A 21,164-nucleotide genomic window follows, 5' to 3' on the forward strand; every position below is an offset into this window, starting at 1 on the left:
GTAGTAACAAAGCAGGGAAGGTTAACTCAGACAAAGTGCTTTCACATCAATTCTCAGCATTATTTCCCAACTTGGACCTTTCTGGAGATGAGCCCTCGATAGTTCAGGCTAGCCTTGCCCTCTATGAGCCAAGTGCTGGCAGAATCTACAAAGAAAGTTCAATAGTTGACATTACTGTGTGGAGATATTCATAGAACTGCACACGTTTGTCCCACTGACAGTGGGTGCACAATGTGGTTGACCCTCAGCTGCCATCTGAAATGGCCCTAGCAAGCCACTCAGTTCAAGGACGACTAGGGATGAGCAATAATGCTGGTCCAGCCAATGACATGTCCCATGAAGGGATAAAAAAAATACCCCAGGATCAGCATAGTGAAAAGGCCCCAAGGAGCCTCACCATGGTATTTCTCAAACAGAATTCACTCCACAAACTGATAATAGGGGAATACCCAAAATCCGGGTCGAAGGGATATAGGTCTTCAAAGAATCATACAATTCCCACACTCCCCAAAGTGGATTGGCCATGGTAAATTGCCCCTTAGTGTCCAAAGATGTGTAGGATAGGAGGATTGGCCATGTTAAATTGCCCCTTAGTGTCCAATGGTAGGTAGGTTAGGTGGATTGGCCATACTAAATTGCCCCTTATTGTCCAACGATGTGTAGGATAGGTGGATTGGCCATGCTAAATTGCCCCTTGGCGTCCATAGATGTCCAGGTTAGGTGGATTGGCCATGCTAAATTGCCCCTTAGTGTCCAACGATAAGTAGGTTAGGAGGATTGGCTATGCTAAATTGCCCCTTAGTGTCCAAAGATGTGTAGGTTAGGTAGATTGGCTATGCTAAATTGATGTGGAGATGCCGGCGTTGGACTGGGGTAAACACAGTAAAAAGTCTGACAACACCAGGTTCAAGTCCAACTGATTTATTTGATAGTAGATTCACTAGCTTTTGGGGTTAGTCCCTTCGTCAGGTGAATGGAGAGTTCTGGCGAAGGGACCTGACGAAGGGACTAACCCCAAAAGCTAGTGAGTCTACTATCAAATAAATCGGTTGGACTTAAACCTAGTGTTGTCAGACTTTTTACGATGCTAAATTGCCCTTTAGTGTCCAAAGCTGTGTAGGTTGGGTGTTTTGGACGTGGTAGATATGGAGGGTTAAGGGGATGGGGCAGAAGGGTGGGTCTAGGTGAGATGCTCTATCGGACAGTCAGTGCACTCGATGGGCTGAATGGCCTCTATCTGCACTGAAAGGATCCTATGATTCTGTGATCAATGAGAATGTGAATTTGAGATGTATATTACAGTCCAGATCAAACAGCCCTCAATACCAGTTACCATCTCTTTGTGGTCTATAGGAAGCCTAACCCTCTTTTGCATAAAGCTCAGTATTGTTTGATATAATTGTTAATTTGCAAGTAAAATCTTTTGGAGTTGATGGTGTCAAAATATTTATAGAAACCACACATTGCCTTAAAGAGCAGTGAGGGAAAAGCCCTTCTAATAATTCAAAAGCACCTGAAGTACTGTAACCTACAAGTTCCATCTAAGTAGGATTAGGTTCAATGGCTACTTGCTGGCCAACACAGACATGATGGGCTGAATGGCCTCTTTGCATGCTATAGGTTTCTGTGATTTCTCTCAGTGCTGTTGTGCAATGCAGAGATGAAGGTTGATGATAACTGCCACACAAGATATCATCAGAGCCACCGTCAATCTCATAGGTTCCCTGCAGAGCAGGAGGCCATTCAGCCCATTGAGTCTGAACCGACCATAATCCCACCCAGGCCTTATTCCCGTAGCCCCACACATTCACCATGCCAGTCCCCCTGACACTAGGGGCAATTTTGCATGGCCAATCCACCTAACCCGCACATCTTTCAAACTGCGGGAGGAAACTGGAGCACCCGGAGAGAACCCACGCAGACACGGGGAGAATATGCAGACTCCGCACGGACAGTGACCCGAGGTTGGAATTGAACCTGGGACCCTGGCGCTGTGAGGCAGCAGTGCTAACCACTGTGCCACCGTGCTGCCCCACTCATTGAGTCCCTCCATCACTTGATTGGTGCCATGTCTTGATGGTAACAAATTTTTTTTTACTTGGTTTGTTTTAATGTTACAATGCAGGAACACAAGCATAGAAGCAGGAGGAGGCCATTCAGCCCTTCAAGCCTGCTCTGACACTCATTTTGATCATGGCTGATCATCAAATTTACTATCCTGATCCCCCCTCCTCCCCCATACCCTTTTAGCCCCAAGAGCTAGATTATAGAACACCTACACTGCAGAAGGAGGCCATTCAGCCCATCAATTCTACACCGACAACAATCCTACCCAGGCCCTATGCCCACGAACCCACATATTTACCATCCTAATTCCCCCTGACATTGAAGGGGAATTTGTCATTGCCAATCAATCCATTCAGACACTAGGAAAATGTGCAAACTCCACACAAACAGCGACCCAAGCTGGGAATCGAACCTGGGTCCCTGGAGCGGTGAGGCAGCAGCGCGAACCACTGTGCCACCATATTGCCCACATCAAATTTCTCCTTGAGATTACACAACATTTTGGTCTCAACTAAATTCTGGGAATTCCACACATTTACCACCCTCTGGGTGAAGAAATTTCTCCTCACCTCAGTCCTAAAAGATTTACCCCTTATCCTCAAACTATGACCCCTAGTTCTGGACTCCCCCACCATTGGGAACATAGTTTCTGAATTTACTCTGTGTAACCCTGTTAGAATTTTATAAGTTTCTATAAGATTCCCCCTCTCACACTCCAGTGAATATCATGCTAACCAACTTAATCTCTCCCCACATGATTGACCTGCCATCCCAGGAATCAGCCTGGTAAACCTTTGCTGTACTCCCTCTATAGCAAGGACATCCTTCCTCAGTTAAGGACACCAAAATTGCACACAATACTCCAGGTGTGGCCTCACCAACACCCTACACAATTTCAATAAAACGTCCCTATTCCTGTACTCAAATCCTCACGGGGGTGGGGTGGGGAAACCTAAAATATTCACCATAGATTTGGATAACACAGGATGGCCATTTGGCCCATCATATTAACCCTAGCTCTTTGAAAGAGTTATTCAAATAAGTCATTCTTTACAAGCCTATATTTAAGCTATAGTTAAGACAGCCCACCAACACCTCTACTTTCCCAGGATACTAAAGAAATTAGGCATGTCAGCTATGACTCTCACCAATTTTTACAGATGCACCATAGGAAGCATCCTTTCTGGTTGTATCACAGCTTGGTATGGCTCCTGCTCTGCCCAAGACCACAAGAAACTACGAAGTGTTGTGAATGGAGCATCACTGAAACCAATCTCCCATCCATTGACTCTGTCTACACTTTCCGCGGCCTCGGAGAAGTAGCCAGCATAATTAACGGTCCCCACGCACACTGGACATATTCTCTTCCACCTGGTCCCATCAGGAAAAAGACACAAAGCTCTGAACAACCGACTCAAGAACAGCTTCTTCCCTGCTGCCATCAGACTTTTGAATGGACCTGCCCTGTGCTAAGTTGACCTTTCTCTACACCCGAGCTATGTCTGTAATAATGAACAGGACTTTATGGCCTCGCTCACCCCGAAAACCGTAAAACCCCACCTGAGGTCAATGGATATTTCTACTCTCTGTTCCTCGCCTGCTCCGATTCCAGTGGCAAGCGGGGCAGTGAAGTTTCAGCCATTATATTCTGCATTTTCTCCTTTCCTTCTCCCCTATGCACTCAATGAACGGTATTCTTGGTCGGTATAGCGTGCAAGAAACAATACTTTTCACTGTGTATGAATACATGTGACAATAATAAATCAAATCAAAGTCATCATTCCACATCCTACATTCTACACCTTCCCCTTTCCTTCTCCCTTATACATTCTATGGACATGTGCTTTGTTTGTATAGCGTGCGAGGAACAATATTTTTCACTGTATCCCAATACATGTGACAATAATAAATCAAATCACATCAAAGCAAATCAGAATATACTCTAATCTGTTTGGAAAATTGCTATTGAATTCAACTCTTTTGCCCATTTAAGAAGCACATCCAAGTTGTCATAACCCATTCTGCTTTAAAAAAAAGTCACCTCATTTCCCCTCTGGTTCCTTTGGCAATTACCTTAAATCTGTCTCCTGCGGTTACTGAACCACCCAGCAGTGGAAACAGTTTCTCCTTATTCGCTCGATGAAAACCCCTCACGATTTTGAGAAAGAGCGAGTCAGAGTACGTGAACTGCGCCCTCCAAAAAGCACTATTTATATCTGCACCCATTATATAAATATTTGAATCCATTCAAACTGGTGTCAAGAAGAATCGTTTGACTCAAGGAGTGATGGACATTCGCCAAGTATGGCCCTTCAAAATACTGTTATATGATGTGATGAGAGAGTTAGTGTGCTATGGCTGTAGTGTCCAAACATTGGCCCAGAGACCTTGCCAATCCAGCCTTTAAGGACGATGCAACTTGGTTCCATTTGCGTTTATGTTTCTGACTCACTGCTTTCTCCCTGTTTGATTTTGTGAGCTTTGGAAACAGAGCCTCGGCGCTGTTGACTCAACAGGAGACGAACCCTAAATCCGATTGACAGGGTCTGTTGGAATCAGCCGTCCATTGTTCTGTGGAAGTCAACGGTACATGGTATCAAACCTCATGTGAGGCACCCCGCACCATCTCATCGCGCGCACACACACACACACACACACACACACACACACACACACACACACACACACACACACACACACACACACACACACACACACACACACACACCCTACAGCCCACAAAGGCATAAGTTACAAAGAAAACAAGGAATAATAAAGCCTTTTGGCCCTTCAAACTTGCGCCAATAAACTCTGATTTGGGTTGATTTGATTTATTATTGTCACATGTATCAGTATAAAGTATCATTTAATACGTGCTCTGCAGACAAAGCATACTGTTCGTAGAGAAGGGAACAAGAGAGTGCAGAATGTAGCGTTACAGTCATAGCTAGGGTGTAGAGAAGGATCAACTTATTGCAAGGTAAGTCCATTCAAAACCCTGACGGCAGCAGGGAAGAAGCTGTTCTTGAGTCGGTTGACATGTGACCTCAGACTTTTGTATCTTTTTCCCGATGGAAGAAGGTGGAAGAGAGAATGCCCGGGGTAAGTGAGGTCCTTGGTTATGCTGACTACTTTGCCGAGGCAGCAAGAAGTGTATGCGGAATCAATGGATGGGAGGCTGGTTTGCGTGATGGATTGGGCGACATTCATGACCTTTTGTGGTTTCTTGCGGCTTGGGCAGAGAAGGAGCCAAACCAAGCTGTGATACAACCAGAAAGAATGCTTTCTATTGTGCATCATAGTGGACATGCCAAATTTCTTTAGTCTTCTGTGAAAGTAGAGGCTGCCAGTGGGCTAGCCCACCAACGCCCCAAACTTACTAGTTTGATTTGATTTGATTTTGATTTATTATTGTCACATGTATTGGTATACAGCGAAAAGTATTGTTTCTTACATGCTATACAGACAAAACATACCGTTCATAGAGTACATAGGGGAGAAGGAAAGGAAAGGCTGTAGAATGGAGTGTTACAGTAATAGCAAGGCTGTAGGGAAAGCTTAATATATGGTAGGTGCATTCAAAAGTCTGATGGCAGCAGGGAAGAAGCTGTTCTTGAGTCGGTTGGAACATGACCTCAGACTCTTGCCGTTCATGCATTATTATGAAGATTATGATGAAAAGTTTGTCAATACAGGGGATGAGCGAGAGAAGAAAGTTTGCAAAGTGTGACAATTACTGATCCCATCTTCACACAGCCACAGACCCAAGTTACAATTTGACAGAAGCTCTCTAAGACAAATAGAACCTCATTTTCTGCAGTAATCTCGGGGCTTGTAAGCGGAGGGTGCAGGTTACAGATAGGTGCGCTCCACTTACCCTGCTCACACACAAAGCAGCGGCAATCTTAAACCTGGCCTCTGACCCTGACTCAACACCTCCTTGGGAAAGGTCAGCTTCGTTTTGGAGCTTTGCTTCTCCAGTTTACAACACAACTGGCTGGAAACAGTATAGACCTCTGAGCAGCAATGCCTTCCTCAGACAGTGAAATATTCTGGGGAATGCAAATGTTGAATATTTGTCATTTGGTTTTTAAAGTGATAACTTTTAAATTCTGCTTAAAAAGAAATTTTCAAATGCAAAGGGTGTTTGGCAAAGCTTACCAATTCATGTGCTGATGTGGAAATATTTATTCATAGAAACAGAGAAGATAGGAGGAGGCCATTCAGCCCTTCGAGCCTGCTCCGCCATTCATTATGATCATGGCTGATCATCCAACTCAATAGCCTAATCTTGCTTTCTCCCCATAACCCATTCATGTCACGAGTAGGCTTACATTAACGCCTCAATGAAGTTACTGCGAAAATCCCCTAGTTGCCACACTCCGGCACTTGTTCAGGTACACTGAGGGAGAATTTAGCACGGCCAATCCATCTAACCCAGAAATTCTTTCAGAAACCGGAGCACCCAGAGGAAACCCACGCAGACACAGGGGGAGAACGCTCAGACAGTGACCCAAGCCGGGAATCGAACCCGGGTCCCTGGCGCTGTGAGGCAGCAGTGCTAACCACTGTGTTGTGTTGCATGATTGGGTTCAACTATAACGTAATCTCCCCTCCTCAGAAAGAAACACAGTACAAAAACTGAAATCAACGCAAATTACTGGATTCTGGGACATGAACAGAAAATGCTGGAAAATCTCAGCTGACAGCATCTGTCGGGAGTTGAAAATGGATGACTTTCATGAAAGGTGACTCACATTCAAAATGTTAGCTTTAGTGCTCTGGTGAAACACTTGAAAGCTTGACAGGAAAACAACGACACAAGTATCTGCAAGAAGCGAAGATGACTGGGCCAGTTCAAGTCAAAGACCTTCCTCAGACTAGGATCACCGCAACACACAACACTGATTTTGATTTGATTTGATTTATTATTGCCACATGTATTGGGAAACAGTGAAAAGTATTGTTTCTTGCGCGCCATACAGACAAAGCATACCGTTCATCGAGAAGGAAGAGCGCAGGAAACTATAAAGGGTCATGAATGTAGCCCAGTCCATCACACAAATCAGCCTCCCATCCATTGACTCCGTCTACACTGCCTTGGTAAAGCAGCCAACATAATCAAGGACCCCACGCCCCCTTGACATACTCTCTTCCACCTTCTTCCGTCGGGAAAAAGATACAAAAGTCTGAGGTCACGTGCCAACTGACTCAAGAACAGCTTCTTCCCTGCTGCCGTCAGACTTGTGAATGGACTTGCCTCGCATTAAGTTGATCTTTCTCTACACCCTAGCTATGACTATAATATTACATTCTGCACTCTCTCCTTTCCTTCTCTATGTATGGTATGCTTTATCTGTATCGCACGCAAGAAGCAATACTTCTCACTGTATGCTAGTACATGTGAACAATAATAAATCAAAGCGAAACTGTACACTGTTTCTCTTCTATTTTCTTTAAAGTCATACTGAAAAAATGGTATTTTTTTAAAGCCATACCAAAAATAATAATGGTAATTTCTGTATATATCTAAAATGCTGCAGTTTTTTTATTGATTATCGTCACATGTATTGGGATACTGTACAGGCGAAGCAGAACATTCATAGAGTACCTAGGGGAGATGGAAAGGAGATGGTGCAGAATGTAGTGTTACAGTCAAAGCTAGGGTGTAGAGAAAGATCAACTTAATATATGGTAGGATCATTCAAAAATCTGATGACAGCAGGGAAGAAGCTGTTCTTGAGTCGAATTAGTGCGAATTTCCACAAGTTTAGAATTATATTCACTGGAGTTTAGAAGAGTGAGAGGGGATCTCATAGAAACTTATAAAATTCTAACAGGGTTAGAGAGGGTAGATTCAGAAAGAATGTTCCCGATGGTGGGGGAGTCCAGAACTAGGGGTCATAGTTTGAGGATAAGGGGTAAACCTTTTAGGACTGAGGTGAGGAGAAATTTCTTCACCCAGAGGGTGGTGAATGTGTGGAATTCACTCCCACAGAAAGTAGTTGAGGCCAAAACATTGTGTGATTTCAAGAAGAGATTAGATATAGCTCTTGAGGCAAAAGGGATCAAGGGGTATGGAGGGATCAGGATATTGAATTTGATAAAGGCAAAATACTGTGGAAGCTGGAATCTGAAGCAGAAACAGAAAATATTGGAAAATCTCAGCAGGTTTGATAGCATCTGTGGAGAGAGAATAGAGCCAACATTTCGAGGCTGGATGACCCTTCATCAGAATTTGGTGATCAAAATGAATGGCAGAACAGGCTCGAAGGGCTGAATGGCCTACTCCACAGAGCAAAATACTTGGTCAGTCGATGCCAAATTCACCCTTCCAGTTCAATGTTCTGGGTGGCATGGTGGCACAATGGTTAGCACTGCCTCCTCACACTTCCAGGGACCCGGGTTCAATTCCCATCTCGGGTCACTGTCTATGCAAAGTCTGCACATTGTCCCTGTGTCTGTGTGTGTTTCCTCCCACACTCCAAAGATGTGCAGTTAGGTGGATTGGCCATGCTAAATTCCTACACTGCAGAAAGTGGCCATTCAGCCCATTGAGTCTGCACTGACAACAATCCCAGCCAGGTCGTATCCCCGTAACCCCACATATTTACCCTGCTAATCCCCCTAACCTACACTTCTTTGGACACTAAGGGGCAATTTAGCATGGCCAATTCACCTAACCCGCACATTTTTGGACTGCGGGAGCAAACTGGAGCATCTGGAGAAAACCCATGCAGACACAGGGAGAACGTGCAAACTCCACACAGACAGTGACTCAAGCTGGAAATCAAACCCGGGTCCCCGGCGCTGTGAGGCATCAGCGCCAACCACTGTGCCACTGTGCCACCTCTTAGTGTAGCCGAACAGGCGCAGGAGTGTGGCGACTTGGGGGGGGGGATGGAATTTTCAAAGTAACTTCATTGCTGTGTGAATGTCAGCCGACTTGTGACAAATCAATAAACTTTACATGCAGTTAAAATAAATTGGCAGTGGGTGGGTTAAATCCTCCTCCACCGCCCGGGTTAAATAGGAGCCTGAAGGCCAGTGTGGGAGGGTTAAAGCGCTCACTCAGAGTATATTGCATTGCAGTGAGGTTTTTTTTCTGTCGTTCCATATCTAGTAAAATGGGCCCCGGAGCTTGTTATGTTTTGTTTTGTGTGTGTGTTTTTTTCAATTTTTATTAAATACAACAGAGGCGGATTTACTGGGCTATTGGTAATGAGGAACATGCAATGTGATACCCAAAACTGAACAATTAGATCCTGGGCTCCAAAAGCAGGTGAAAGATTTAATAGCAATGTTATTTGAGAACTTTAGGTAAACATTAAAGTGGCCTCGGATTTTCTGGAGACGGGGTGGGGGCGTTTAAGGAAAACAGCCACAAGCGTTAATCAAGATCCCTGATCCCCGTTTAAACCTCGCAAAAGCCTGGCCCACCTTTACTGATGAAAATTAATTTGTCTAATACACTGCAAACCAATCCCTCTGAATGGGAATGTGTCCCCTCTTCCCCTCACATACACCCATTCTTTCAGTGATTTATCGGGGGATTTTTGAAGACACTTCTATTATTGAAACTGACGCACACAGAGCGAGAGAGAGAAATAAAGAGATAATAGAAGAAAAGAGAGGGGGATTTTTTTACTTTTCACGGTCTCGCCCACCAATATCCTCGCACTCCGACCAGTTACCAGCAACCAGGATCAGAATTTAATTCTTCCTCTCTCTCTAATTTCCTTTATCCCTGTATCCCCTTCTCTTCCCTCCCCTTTCTGTCCCTCTTTCCTCATTTCTCTCTCTCTCTCTATCACCCTATCTTTCTCTGTCCCCTAATTTTCTCTTTCTCTGTGTCTCTATTTCTATCACCCTCTCTTTCTCTCTTCCCCAATTTCCTCTCTCTCTGTCTCTATTTCTATCACCCTCACTTTCTCCCTCCCCCCAATTTTCTCTCTCTCATTATCCCCTTATTTTTTACTTCATTTCTGTTTTTTCGTCCTTTATTGCTCTACCCAATTCCTTCCCTCCATCCCTTCCTGTCCCTCTCTATTTTTATCCACTCTATTCCATCAACCCTCTCGCTCTTTACCTCCCTCCATTTAATTATTCCTTCCCCTTTTATTTCTTCCTCCCAATTCATCTACATTTCTCTCTTCCATTTTCTCATTCTCTCTATTTCCTCCCTGATTCTGCAATTCTCTTCACCCCTCTCTCTCCCTTTCTGCCCCTCACTTTATTTTCTCTCTCTCTTTTCATTCCACGTTCATTTCTGTCCTCATTTCTCGCTCTCTCTCTCTGCTCCCTCACCCCTTGCTATTATTGAAAGCGAGCCTTAGTTCTGGCCTTGATCCCATGTATTTGCTGGATTTTAGGACGGGAAAATTCCAAGACCACTTCTTACAGTGTGTGTGTGTGTGTGGAACAGCGCCTAACAAAATAGACCCAGACATTCTTTTTTTTAAAACAATGCAATATTAATGTATTTTTTTTTAAAAAATCGAAATATACATTCGATTGAGTGAATTCGAATCGAATGAATGGCTTTGAACGCGTGTTGCTGAGTTCTGTAATGCCGAATAAATTTGACATGTTTTGTGGTTTTGTGTTGAATACAAACACATTTGTATTTTTTCTTCTTTTGAAAACTGTATTCCTTTTTTGTTGATATGAAAATCGACGATTTCTACTAATTCCACAGGGTTGTAAATTGAAAAGATATTACCTCCCAACAAGAATTGATTCCATTCTTGACTAACGCCCCTATTTGGTGAGACCAAATCTTCCCAAGTCAGGTGAAACAGAAATGTATCTCGTAGTTGTATCACTCTCTCAGATGTGGAGGAGTTAAGGGCTATTGCAATGCTGGGATGTGAAGCTATCATTGAAAGGTTTGTTACTTACCTGGTTCCACCTCTATCGGGGACACTTTAATTTGAGAAGTGATTAACTGTAGTTCATCTGACTGTGTGTCCCACCCGCTATTTTGCACAAACTCCCTTCAAATACACGCCAAATAATTATTCCAAATTAAAACAATTAATTGCAAAGAAGGTTCGAATTGAACGTGTGGCTGCGTGGGCCCGAGTTTATTCTGGGGCTGAAACAACACAGGTCTCCCAAGCTTCTGCGATGCAATATTATTAAAGTGTGGTCAGAGTGCTGGGCTGCTGGCGGCCATCCCGCGGATGCAAACTGCAGCTTATTTGACTGCCTCCCCTTGGATTGAGTACAGCATCTCTGCCTGCGGTCTGCCGCTCCCTCAACACGCTGGGTCACTGCCTGGCTCCGGCCTGCAAGCTGGACTTTGAGGGGGAGAGTGGTCAGTGCAAAGCCCACAGGCAGAACTGCTCTAACTTAACACATAGACACACACACAAAAACACAAAGACACATATACACACACATAGATACGCACGGAGAGAGACACACATGCAAACACACACACACACATTCATATATGCATACACAGATACATACACACATACAAAGACGCAGACAACACACGCATACATACACACAGACACATACATTCATACACACGTACAAATACACAGACACACACACACACGCATATTCACACACATACATACACACGGAGAGAGACACACATCCAAACACACAGACACACATACATTCATATGTGCATACACAGATACATACACACACATACATACACACATACAAAGACACAGACAACACACATACATTAATGCATACATACGAATACACAGACACACATACATTAATACATACATACGAATACATAGGCACACACACATACATACACACACACTGACATGTACACATGGTCATATGCACAGCGACATACGCATACATACAAACAGACAACACACACATACACAGTCACACAGACATACACACAGATATACATGCACACACAGACATACCCACACAGACATACACAGAGACATACGCACACCTACACACACATACAAACACACACATATACATACGCATAGAATAAACACACAGATATACACATACACGCGCACACAGAAACACACACACAGCCAAACACACGCACACACACATACACACCATTGCTATTAATCTTCAATTTGACATTCACTGGTTAGATGGAAAACAAAATAACTCGGAAAAAAATAGGTAGCAAGAAAACGGGCCATTTCCTTTCACACTAATATATATATAATCATATATGTGTATATGGAGAGAACTGCAGGCAAGATTCATATCTTTTCTATATATGTATGTGTGTGTGTGTACATACACGCACGCACACATATTATATGTATATATGACATAATTGGGAACTGCAGTAATCTTTTCTGGATATACAATGTATATGTACATGTATATTTCTCCACAGAGGGGATAGACACATATATTGAAAAGAATATGTGTATTTTAAACAGCCTATATAAATCTCTAACCAGATTTTGTGTGGTATAGATTTTTGCATTCTGCATCAATAATTTTAAGGTGAATATATTTACGCAAAAGAAGTGTTCGAACTTGGCTGCCCATTCGTTCGTTAGAACCCCAAAGTAACAGGTCAGGAAAGCAACAAGGGAAGGGATAAATGAGAACGATGCAACATGCAAATGTTATATCCCAGTCAGCAAGGACAGGTTGTTATTTATCCACCACTGTTTGCTTATCGTTAAATGTTTAACATTCTTTCGACAACACAAAATGCTTCGACCCAAACCCCCGAAAAGCTGACAATACTGGCAACAAGCTCCAGTTTACTCTGCTGAAAGCGGGTTTTACACAATTCAGTGATTGTCCAAGTGCAGGCATCGTGGAGGAAAACAGAATCTGGGAAACCCTGTTGTAAATTGGTAATTTTTAAGTGGAGGGTTTGAGCGAGAGGACCATTTAATTGGGAGACTGAGAGGCTGAATAGTTGCCCGAATTATATATATATATATTCTTTTTGTTGCTTTTGTTCCGGAATGAAGAGAGAGAGAGGGGGGTTGAAATAAACTGAGGCGATTCCCAGAATGTAGAACGTAAAATAACTCGCGACAATCGCAGGGAAACAATCTCGCCTTCAGGCACAAGCGTTCCCAGAACACAGGGTAGAAAGAAGTATCTACATGGGTTGGTGAAGGTGACAGAGTTTGCCACCGATCTTTCTCACCTCAAGTTTTGCCAATGTGTTCGAATTCGATCTGAGAGAGAAAAAAAAACAAAAAAAAATAGATTTCACGAACAATTGCATCTTAACCCACAATGAAATAAACCGAAGGCTGAAATAATTGTCCTTTATCTAAACCTTACAGAATTGACCAGCAGACGCTTAAACTGCGTGTGTGTAAATCAAATGAACCTATACTCATTAAATAAAACTAAACTATCTGTAAACCTATCCCTGTAATTACAATCATCCCAATCTAATTTGTTGCATTCTAATTTAACAAGATTAGCAGGACCTGGATTTATATTAGGGCACAAGGTGATTTATTGTAACCGAGGCACTGAATTCAGCCTGCTTTTTTTTGGTTGGGGGGGGGAGGAATTTGGATTAGCGTTCGAATTATTTATTAATCGTGGCCCCAGGGATTGGAAAGGGAATGAGAATATATATATATATTTATTGAACTGAAGAAGGAGAAACGAAATCTCCCCAGGAGGGTGACCAGAAATTTGCACAGCAGACTTAATTCGGATTCAAGTGAGCGTTATCGTCAAAATTATCCAGACCCATGCCAACTTTCTTGGACTTTTTTCTATTTTGTTGTGTCGACGAGATGGGGGGTTCCAGTATTCCGTCAATACTTGCTCGCTGAACTAACACACATTGGAGGGTCATTTTGTTTTTACAGTGTCGAGTTATTCTCTCTCTCTCTCTTTCTCTCGTCAGTTGAATATCTGTGACACTCTGGTCAAAGGCGCATGAAGGTACCAATTTTTAATATATATATATATAAAATATCTATATATTTACTTTAATGTTTAACCGTACAATCCAAGAGTTGTATACACACTTGTCTGAAGAACTGCAAAAACAAATCTTGGTACAATTAGACAGGGGAGGTGGATAAGGGATGCGAAAGTGGTGGTGACCGTGAGGTGTGAGAGGGGGAATAGCCTATTCTTCAAGGAATCAAACCAAAACGGGCCTCTGTTAAAGAAATAAAATCATCTTGGCTGAGAGGCAAAAAGCAGAGAGAAAGACTTGGTCGATTCTTTAATTCTGGAGGTCCCTGGTTTGGGAGGGGCCACATTTCCCATCGAATAAAAAAAGGTGGGATGTTTGCGTTAAAGATACGCTCACTTTCTGGGAAAATGCGATCACATTCGATTCCATACAGTTGCAACAAAAAAAGTGCTCGCTTGTAACGCATTTTAGTATTGATAGAAATATCAGACAGCCAGAGATTCAGACCCACTAAAAGGGGGGTTTAAATAATGCAAATATTGTGTGAGTCGCAAGTTACGACATTGAAAGCAAACCGTGGGAGCAGAAATATAATGAGGAATGTTAAATAAGAATAAAGGGGGAGGGGGAGATTAAATATGATCCCAAATATTTATAAAGAGAAGGCAGATGCAGTAAATTTTCTCCGAAAAAAATCGCATAATTCATGGATTTAAAAGGTCGCTGCCTGACACCTTATACACTGTGTTACAAACCACCAGGTCACCAGTTTAAACAGGGATAAACAGATTGATATTTCATTAATAATATTGTGCAAAAAAGCAGATTTTCATTTTTTTAAAAAAAATATTGACCACAAACAGTCAATATTAAACGTGTCCATTTAATATTGACTCCTTACAGTACAGAGACTCCTTCAGAGAAAAAAAAAGCACAAATTCGCCCTGTGTCCCCCTAACCCTTTCTGTCAATGTAGCTTTCAGTTTGGAAGGTGGAACTACAGAGGTCAGTGTGAAAGGCTTTTTTTTGGCACCTTCATTTAAAAGTGCTTCTGGCTGGAATTCAGTGAGAAGTCACACAACACCAGGTTAAAGTCTAACAGGTTTATTTGGTAGCAAAAGCCACGAGCTTTCGGAGCGCTTGCTGCTCAGGTGAGTGGGAATTCTATTCACAAACAGGGCATATAAAGACAATTTACAAAATGATGGTTGGATTGCGAGTCTTTATAGGTAATCAAGTGTCTTGATTATTTGAGACTTGTTTACCTGTAAAGACCCGCATTCCAACCATTAGTTTATAAATTGAGTTCTGTCTTTATCTGCCCTGTTTGTGAACACAAGTCCTCGCTTACCTGAGCAGCGAGTGCTCCGAAAGCTAGTGGCTTTTGCTACCAAATAGACCTGTTGTACTTTAACCTGGTGTTGCTTACTTGAGCAGCGAGTGCTCCGAAAGCTAGTGGCTTTTGCTACCAAATAGACCTGTTGTACTTTAACCTGGTGCTGTGAGACTTCCTACTGTAGTTACCCCAGTCCAACGCCAGCATCTCCACATCCTGGAATTCAGTGTCCAGGGATCTGCATAAGAAAGCCACCATTCGGATTGGTTCGCTTTTAAACAAAGGGTGGTGAACCCGTAACAGGTAATCATGAGTTCAACAAGTGAAAAGTCATGGTAAGCCTTGCTCCATCTCCACAGCGGCTGTCAAAACCTGCTAAGGTTCTTCCCCCTTCTGTTTTTTTTGTTTAAGCCCTACAGTCACCGTGATCAGAAAGCAACTCGGAGCTTTAGCACTGTCTCCCAAAGGAGAAGGTTTCAGACGCATCTCTCCTGTCTTTTGGCCTCGATCGAGCCCAAGATGGGGGTGTAGTGCCTTATCTTGGACCTTGTGATGTCTCTCTTGTTGGGGGGAGGAGGGAGGGGGTGGTTAACCATGAATTTGGACTCAATGAAATTTGATTTTTGGAGCAAGCAAGGAGATGAATTTGTATCTGACCAGTGCATTTTGAGTATTGGCCTCGCAAATTTAAGGACGGAGTAAAAATGATATTTTTATTTGGCTTTGTGTGAAATTTGCATAAAAGCTTGAAATGCAAAAATGTAATCAAATGAACACTTCAATACAACTTTAAAAAATGCTTCATCTAAATTTAATGTTGGAGTATTGTTAGAATTCCGAGTCTATTACATTAGAACAATTACTAATGATAATGTTAATTTGAACACTATTATTCCTTTAAAAAAATCGCTAACGACGTGTCAAAATTACTCGAGGAACTGTCCAGTCCACAAAGAGGGAAATCATTTTATCACCCGGGCAGTGGTATTAAAGAGATATATTAAAGAAATATTCGCACAGGGAAGAATGAACGATATAGTGAGAGAAAAATTTCAATGATTAAGTCTCTCTTCTTGAAATTTGTACACCTCCTGGCGCAATCCACATTTAATGCAACAGCTACTAAACCCCTTTCCCCTTGGACCCCAACAACACCCCCTCCCCTCCACCTTCCTCCCCCTTTCCACATATAACTTTATCCGAATGAAGTTTCTGAGCCTAACTGAACCAGAAGATTTTTTTTTGGCTGGGGGGGTGGTGGGGGGTGAGGTCACTTGTCTTAGCTTTTTTTTTGGGGGGGGGATGCAGTGGGGACCTGTTTGATTTGCGACAGTTGAAAAGATATGGGGGCAAAGTGGGGGCGAAGGGGTTAAAATCTCTGAAACTTGCGGGACTCCTCAGAGCTCAGAAGTAACCATTGACTGGTGGCGTTTATTCATTACAGATCTGGGCACCGTGTATTCCCGTTTAATTCGGATGAAGGGGTAGATTTACTGCGTTTGTAACCTGCCGAGGTCTACCTGCCCCGTCAGGTGTGGCTGATGTTGCTTTAATTCAAGTCAGTGGCAGCTCATTAACTGCTAATGGCAAAGTTAGTCAAAAAAAGCAATAAAATGATCTGGAAACTTCTGAAACTTTTTTTCATTTACCCCTCACTAAAAGGTGCTGGGGGGTGGGGGAGATTCAGGTGAACTCGCCCCCGCCCCCCCCCCCCCCCCCCCCCCAGACAGTTATCTATGAATCGGTTTCCACACATGGACATACTCCCAAACATTGCCCCCTTACAAAACCTGCAAGATGCCGATTTCTGCCGCTTAACCAACCACCCCCCCAACACAAAAAAAAATCTGAGTTCGGGTGAAAAAAATAGGGGACATAGCAACTGTAGCCTGTGTGTGGGACTTTCTTTTTAAAAGAAAACATGTTAACAAAAAATACTGTTAGATATTTACCTGTAAATAAACTATTGCCATCCCCTCCTTTCTCACTCACACAGAACCCGAGAAACTAAGTGAGTTTTAGAACTACTTTGTCAGTCTCAGCGCGCTTTCGACACAAGCGTGTGCACAAAATATTGACGAGTGAATGGTCTCGAAGAATTGCCTTGTTGAGGCGTCCCCCTTTTTACCTGTCACAGAATTATCTCAGTCTTAATATCTATTATATTCGCAGTTCATCCATATCTTTTATACTAACTGTTAGACCAGCGTTAATATCTAATATAGCCTCAGTTCACCCATATCTATTTATTAAACCTGCCTTAATATCTATTATACTGTCATTCACTCAAATCTTTTGTACTATTTGTTAGACCAGCCTTAATATCTACTATAATATCAGTTCACTCATACCTATTATACCATTTATTAGACCAGTTTTAATATCTATGATACAGTTATTTGCCTTTATATATTATACTATTAGTCCAGCCTATTTTTTAATCAATTATTCTATTAGTCCAGCCTTAATATTTATTACACTGTCAGTTCAACTTTTATATATTATACTATTAGTCCAGCCTATTTTTAAATCAAATATATATAATACTATGCCTTTATATATAGCATACTATTAGTCCAGCCTTTTTTAAAATCAATTATTCTATTAGCCTTAATATTTATTACACTGTCAGTTCAACCTTTATGTATGGCATACTATTAGTCCAGCCTTTTTTAAAATCAATTATATATATTGTACTATGCCTTTATATATAGTATACTATTAGTTCAGCCTATTTTTAGATCAATTATTCTATTAGTCCAGCCTTAACATTTATTACACTGTCAGTTCAACCTTCTTATATTATACTATTAGTCCAGCCTATTTTTAATCACTTATATATGGTATACTATGCCTTTATATATAGCATACTAATGGTCCAGCCTATTTTTAAAATCAATTATTCTATTAGCCCAGCCGTAATATCTATTACACTGTCAGTTCAACCTTTATATATTGTCTTATTAACCCAGCCTTTTTTTTAAAATCAATTATGCTATTAGCCCATCCTTCATACCTCCTGCATTCAGGGAGGACTGAAGTTAACTATTTCACATTTAAAGACTTGTTAGATATCTTTCCAGATGTCACAGCTTCCCTCCCCATCACCGCCCCCCCCATACACATACACAGACACACATTTGCCCTCTCTCTCTTTCTCTGTACCCTATCTGTGCACTTCAAAACAATTGGGAGGCGTGAGGTGAGGTGAGGTGAGGCGGGGGTGGGGAGACAATCGCGGAAAAGTATTATAAAACAGGGATGGCTAATGTGAATGGGAAGGATTGCAACTTTCATGAATTTAATTGCATTGCAGAAATGGCGCCGGCTGTGTCACGGTGAGAGAAAGCTGGCGGATTCTGAATCCTCTGCAAGGCACGTTGAAGAAGCCACCCCAGCTATGAAGGCAGGTAAAATAAAATAGGTTTCTAACCGTGGTGGTTTCTGTGTGTGCGTTTGTGTCTGTGCTTTTTTTAATTAAAAAAAACCCCGTTTGAAATGATATTAAAACCCAATATCCGCCTCACACCAAAAGGACCATCACATTTCACCCCTTCTCACGAAACGAGAGAACATTAACCAGTTGATAATCTGGTTAAACAGAGTTTGGGGTGGAAGTGTATTGTCAAAGCGGTGTATGAGGAACACTCATCATTATTTGCAGAGGCCGCCAGCGGCTGAGATGGTGCTAAACTTCCAACTGGAAAGTTCAGGGCTTTTGTTTTTTTAAAAAAGTATTTTAAATCCATTTCACTATTTCAAAACTGATCCCCCCCCCGCCGCCTAGACTTTACGCGCCGACTTGAAATATCAAATTCAACTTCCAAACCTTCCCCTTTCAAAGGGGGGGGTGGGGGGGAGAGAGCGTGGGTGGGTGTTAGAGAAAGATTCGAGAGGGAGATCCGTTGCGAAATCTCCGCTCCAAGTGACATTAGAGAGGTTGAATTCTACATTCGGCGCAACAGTTAACTCTCTCTCCCATTGTCCGATTCCACTTCGCTCAATCTCCGAGAAAGCTGGTTATTTAATAAACTTGTCAACTCTTTGTAAACACACACACACACAGTTCAGTTGTCCCCCCTCCCACTGTTTGTCAAATTATTTTCCCCCCTCCTTCCCGTATATTCCTTTAAACTCAGACATTGCATTTATTTTTCAAGCTGCCATGATATAGATTGTTAGCTAGCCAAGCCTCTCTCCACTTGTTAACAGCTCTGGGTCTGACACAGTACGAGGCCCATTGCGTCTCCCGCTTTTGAGTTAAAGTAACTCCCCCCCCCACCCCGTTCCCATAGCTGTCTCCCCCCCGCTCAGCCGAACCCTTTTTTTAACCAATTTCCACCCCCCCCTCCAACTAAAGTGCTACTTTGCTCAATTCGAATCTGTTCAGCGACAAACAACGAGACAGAGAGGGGGAGAAAAAAAAGCTCAAACCGCCAGCTGTCCTCTCGACGCTTATAGACCAGATGCCAAACAGGACAAAATAACAACAAGAAAAGTTATTAAACAAACAGTTGAGAGATTGGAGGGGGAAAGTGCAGAGAAAGAGAGAGAGAGAGCCCTGTACTGTTTCAATCCATCTACCCTTCTGCCTATAAGGTTTGGAGAACTTTCTGTTTCAAAAGCAAATTTTTTTATATAGAAAAGATTTATTTTTAAAAGTAAGAATGTTGAACTGAGTCGAGATTTAACGCAGTGCAGTTAGTAACGGCGGTGCTTTTTTGGGGGGGGTGGGGAGGGGAGACTAATCCTTCGGAGGAAGAGGCATAACTTCAGTCTGGACAGGTCGGTTAGACAGAAATCAAGAGAAAGAGAAGGCCAGCGACAAAAGGAAAACCTGTATGTGTCGGATTATCCGCAGATAACTTTTGACTGTTATGGTCTTTTTCTTTCTCTCTCTCTTCCCTCTCACGCTCTGTCCATGGACTGAGACCGTCAGCGCGTTTATTTTTATTAAGGTGGATCTGCTTCATTCCCCCCACCCCCAGCCTCACCCCCTTCCTCCAATTCTCTCCCTTCATCCCCCCCCCCCGCACCCCGCCCCATCTCCGAGCCTCCAACTAAAAATGGGACAGTGATCCCTAGCCAAAAGAAAAGCTGCCTAGCAAACCACAACGGTACGTGTTGTGTGAGAATCGATACTTTCTCTCTCTCTCTCTCTCTGAGCAGAGACACGTCAAAAAAATTTTTTTTTTAAAACTACGCCCCGCAAAACAAAAATTAAACAACGCGGCGGTTCATTCGGGTAAATCTCCGAGAAAGCAATTTTCAAAAGGAGGGCTTTATTTTTAAACGGCCAGAGGAGGATTTATTTTCTGGGGAGAGTGGGGGTGGGTGGGGGAGGCTATCTAATTGATTGAACGATCCCCACCCTCTTCCTATCTGGGGGAGGATTGCGGGGAGGGGGGAGGGAAAGAAGTGTGAATTGGTGTATATTCCTCTCTGGAACTTTTTCTCTCTCCCCCTCTCTCTCTCTCTCTCTGCCCACCCCTTCATCCACTTGGACACGAACTTGCATCTTAAGTATCTGTTTTTGTTGCTAATTCTTGTGTCAATGTTACATGCATCATCCCCCCCTCCTCCCCCTCACACTCCCGCCTTTAAATCATTAATATTTCACATACAAAGCCTTTCTACAATGTTTTTCACTGTATACTAACACAATAATAAATTGAATCAAATTTTGGAGGGATGGGTGAACTTGCTGTGAATTCTGCCGCTGAATATATATATTATTTTGCTACACAGGGGCCAAGGCGATTTAATTCATATTTTTTTTCCTCTATATTCTACGCATGTAAGCCACTCGGTCTGTTGCACAGACAGTGGGTTTTTCTCTCTCTCTCTCTCTCTGTGAGAGATTCATTCACTTTGTCAGTTTCCCCCGCCACC

General features: G+C 42.6%; 1 protein-coding gene and 1 long non-coding RNA gene across 4 annotated transcripts in view; one reads left to right on the top strand and one right to left on the bottom strand.

The window, feature by feature from the left end:
* LOC145361119 (uncharacterized) overlaps positions 1 to 20,187 on the bottom strand; it is a 31,169-nt gene extending 10,982 nt beyond the window's left edge. Inside the window, exons 1-2 of the long non-coding RNA XR_013889802.1 lie at positions 20,110 to 20,187; positions 13,196 to 13,226 (exon numbers count right to left, since the gene is read on the bottom strand). This is a non-coding gene — a long non-coding RNA (uncharacterized LOC145361119). The remainder of the gene's footprint in view (positions 1 to 13,195; positions 13,227 to 20,109) is intronic.
* nfixb (nuclear factor I/Xb) overlaps positions 18,593 to 21,164 on the top strand; it is a 506,674-nt gene continuing 504,102 nt past the window's right edge. The window contains exon 1 of one of the 3 annotated variants that reach the window (XM_080216733.1): positions 18,593 to 18,678. The gene's annotated coding sequence lies outside the window, so the exon portion shown is untranslated. Of the gene's footprint in view, positions 18,683 to 19,763; positions 19,872 to 21,164 lie in introns of those variants that run through there. The other 2 variants (XM_080216732.1, XM_080216734.1) reach the window with 2 other exon arrangements.

This window comes from Carcharhinus amblyrhynchos, chromosome 33, assembly GCF_965287045.1.
Source record: "Carcharhinus amblyrhynchos chromosome 33, sCarAmb.v2.hapA, whole genome shotgun sequence".
NCBI classification, from domain to species: Eukaryota; Metazoa; Chordata; class Chondrichthyes; order Carcharhiniformes; family Carcharhinidae; genus Carcharhinus; species Carcharhinus amblyrhynchos.